Here is a 3504-nt window from a genome sequence, read left to right as displayed (position 1 = left end):
GGGGTGGTAATTAGGCTGCTTACAATTTCCTGTCCTTTCCCCTGTCAGAACCCAAAGGTTTTTTTGGTCATTTGTCTGCCTGAGTGAATTTAACAAAGATCAAAGAAATAAATGGGTAGGAAGAAACTATGTAAGGTGACTTTTCTTTATTATTTTTCTCAAAACTTGGGGTATAGAAAACGCCTTACACAAAGGCAGTGGTACCAATCAAAAGCAGAGGGTTCTCTGCTGCCTGATGCATCTGCCTGATGCACTCAAATGACCCTTCTCTGAGACACCAGGGTTTCAAAGAGAGAAAGAATGTATTGCTAAGCAGAAAGCAGATCAGATGGCCTAGTGGCCTAAAAATCTGTCGCCCTGATCTGCAATACCTCTGACAGTTTTGTAGTACCAAGAGATGGGCAGGTTTTAGGATAATGAGTATAGTTGTTCCAGATGATAAAGTAGAGATTATCTCATATTGAGCATGTGCAGATTGATTACATGCTGAATCACAGAACATGTTAGAAAATGGCAGCCTTGATATGATGATGGGCATGGTTTTTAGTATTATAATATAAATTTACAGTTTACAGCTTAAGCTACTGTGCATGCCAGGCAGGCCAATTTCAGTAAGATATAGCTTCATCCAGTAAGATAGTTTAGGAATTGGAGTGAGATAGTTCTGGGCTGACTCTAGCTCCTTGATTAATAAACAGCAGGCACTACCTTTTGTGATCATAAGACTCTAAACTTGAAAAACAAGATAAGGGGATACAAGGAGGGGGCCAGTCACAAGGTTTTTATAATCACAAGATAAATGTTTTATAGTTATACAATCATTATCAAGGATTGAGACAGCTGCATTCCTTTTCAGTAATTTCAGGTACTTCCTCTGGCTACTCTAATATTCTAAAATGATCCAGTAATCATACTTATTTGTTAACTTCTGTTATTGCAGTAATCAAAACTTGAACAGAAAAAAATTAAAGAAATAATCTCAGGCATAGGCGACTGATTTCTCAACCAAGCAGGAAACTATGGAATTATTAGACCCTTGACTATTTGGGTGAATAACTCTTCAACTAAATTTATCATTCATCTAGAGAAAAGCAGCACCAACCTTCCCATGAGTCTGCAGAACTAATTAAATATATGTTTCATACATGCCATAGCCCACTGCTCTTAGGTTGTGTGCTCTCTGTGTTGCTTCTCATGTTTCTCTTCTGTGTTGAATGTCTAACCAATCATCTCTTCACAGTAAAAGTGGATCATTGTGAGATGGGTGGCCAAATTAGTAGTTTAGTCCATGGCTATGGAAAATACCTTACTTTACGTCATGACTCCAATCTTTGACTCTAGAATCATCTTCAGCAACAATCATTTGTGGTATATGAGGCTTCAAGCTACAATTAAAAGTATGTGGGTTCTGGATCAAACTGAAGGGTTTGAATGCCAGTCACATGCATTATTCTTGGTCTCTTCCTTTTTTCCTATACAGTGATGTGGTAAGCAGCTTCTCAGATGTCCTCAGTGACAGCCTCCTAGTATTCATGCCCTTGTGTAATCCCTTCCCCTTGTGGATGTTTTGGACCAAGGGCCTTGCTTGAATGAATAAAATGTGGCAAAAGTGATGAGATGTTGCTTCCAAGATTTGGTTACATAAGGGCTGTAACTTCCATTGTGGGGTTCTCTCTCCCACTCCCTCTGAGCCCTCTCGGGGAGGCCTCTACATTGTTCTGAGTAATTTATGGAGAGGTCCATAAGGCAATGAACTGAAGTCCCCAGCGAGGACCCAAGCCTGCCAACAGCCATGTGAGATGAAATAGCAACTACCAAAGCAAGGAAGTAGACCCTCCTTTAGTTCAGCCTTGAGATGACTGCACAATGGCCAATGCCTTGAGTGCAGCCTTTGAGAGGCTCTGAAGCAAAAGACCCACATTCCTGACCTTCAGAAACTGTTAGTTAAATGCATGTTTAAGCTGCTAAATTTGGTGTCTCTGTTGTGCAACAATAAATAACTAATATAAATGTGAAAATAATAACATCTCTGTTGCCCAGTTGTGTGAAGAGTAGAGGTGGTGTACACCTCGTGTTTGTTACATAGCCTCTCCTCAAGAAATGGTAGTTCTGACAATTCCAAGTGCCTTCTCTATGAAGAGATTTGTTCTTATCCTTTATATATCTAACATTTATCATTGTGCTGATTTGGAGCTGTGACGTACCCCAGAAAGACCATGTTCTTTGAATCCATTCTGGTGGGGTCAGGCTTACTGTGCATGGGAACTTTTGGGCAGGTAGCTCCAATTGAGATGTGACCCACTGTGGCAGGACCCCCTCCCTTAGGAGAAGAATGAAATCTTAAGCACATAGCAGCCTTGGTGACGAGACACAGGCCAAAGGAAAAACAGCCTCTTTGGAGGGGAAAAGAATGGTCAAGCCACATATCAAGAAAAGAGCCACTGAAGTCAGAACCTGAAAGCAACAAAATCAGGAAGAGAAGGACCAGCAGACACCAGCCCCATGCCTTCCCACGTGACAGAGGAGTTCCAGATGATGGCAGCCTTTCTTCAGAGAAGGTACCCTCTTCTTGATGCCTTAATTTGAACATTTGTATGGCCTTAGAATGGTAACTTTTGACCTAGTAAATCACTATGGTTACAAGCCAGTCCATTTCTGATATATTGCATTTCTGCATCTTTAGCAAACCAAAGCAATAATACACTTAGAGGAGAAATAGGTTTCCTTCAACCCTACCGTTATCTCTGAATTAAAATTAATTTGCAAAGAATAGAATTGTGTTGTTGGATGCTGTGGAATGGCAGACTGGTAGATTTTTTTTAAAGTATAGACTTGATGAAGGTGATAAAGGAAGAAAACAGAATAAGCTAACAAGATGATATGGAATCTAATATGGACTAGGATTTAGTCTCTTAAGAATAAGAGTCTAGACATTTGGTGAGACAAAATAATCCAGAAACAAAAAAAAAACAACAACACTGGTATATAGAAAATGCTAATAAGAAAACAAGGACCTAGACTGTAAGCTTTAAGAGTGGACACATTAAGTCCGGAGTGGTGATTATTATTTCTGAATTTTGAAAGGCTGTTTTATATATATAAACTGATATTTATTTCTGTATTTATTCATTTATTATTATTATTTTTTAAATATGGAACACTTCACATATTGACATGTCATCCTTGCGCAGGGGCCATGCTAATCTTCTCTGTATCGTTCCAATTTTAGTATATGTGCTGCTGAAGCAAGCACATAACCTGATACTTAGAGATAAGAACAAAGCTGAACAGGTTGGGGTTAAAGTAATTCAGAACATAGGATTAAGGAAGACAGTGTCTATATTTTAGAACCACGCATACTCTTTGAGACCAATGGCAGAAAGGTTTATTTGATCTGGAACTAAAATTTTCTGCAGTGCATAATCTAATCCAACCTATCTGTATAGCTAATTTGAACAACTGAAACACAAGAAGCATAGAATAAGAAAGAGGTCCTTTAATCCT

At 39.0% G+C, this 3504-nt stretch overlaps 1 non-coding gene across 1 annotated transcript; it reads right to left on the bottom strand.

Moving 5' to 3' along the window:
* Positions 1-3146: 3146 nt before the first annotated feature.
* On the bottom strand, positions 3147-3253 carry LOC143681766 (U6 spliceosomal RNA). The gene has a single exon (XR_013174827.1). It is a non-coding gene; the product is annotated as a U6 spliceosomal RNA (small nuclear RNA).
* Positions 3254-3504: the final 251 nt, after the last annotated feature.

Source organism: Tamandua tetradactyla, chromosome 4 (assembly GCF_023851605.1).
Source record: "Tamandua tetradactyla isolate mTamTet1 chromosome 4, mTamTet1.pri, whole genome shotgun sequence".
NCBI classification, from domain to species: domain Eukaryota; kingdom Metazoa; phylum Chordata; class Mammalia; order Pilosa; family Myrmecophagidae; genus Tamandua; species Tamandua tetradactyla.
Note: the sequence above shows the minus strand (reverse complement) of the source record. Positions and strands in the feature narration are given on the sequence as shown.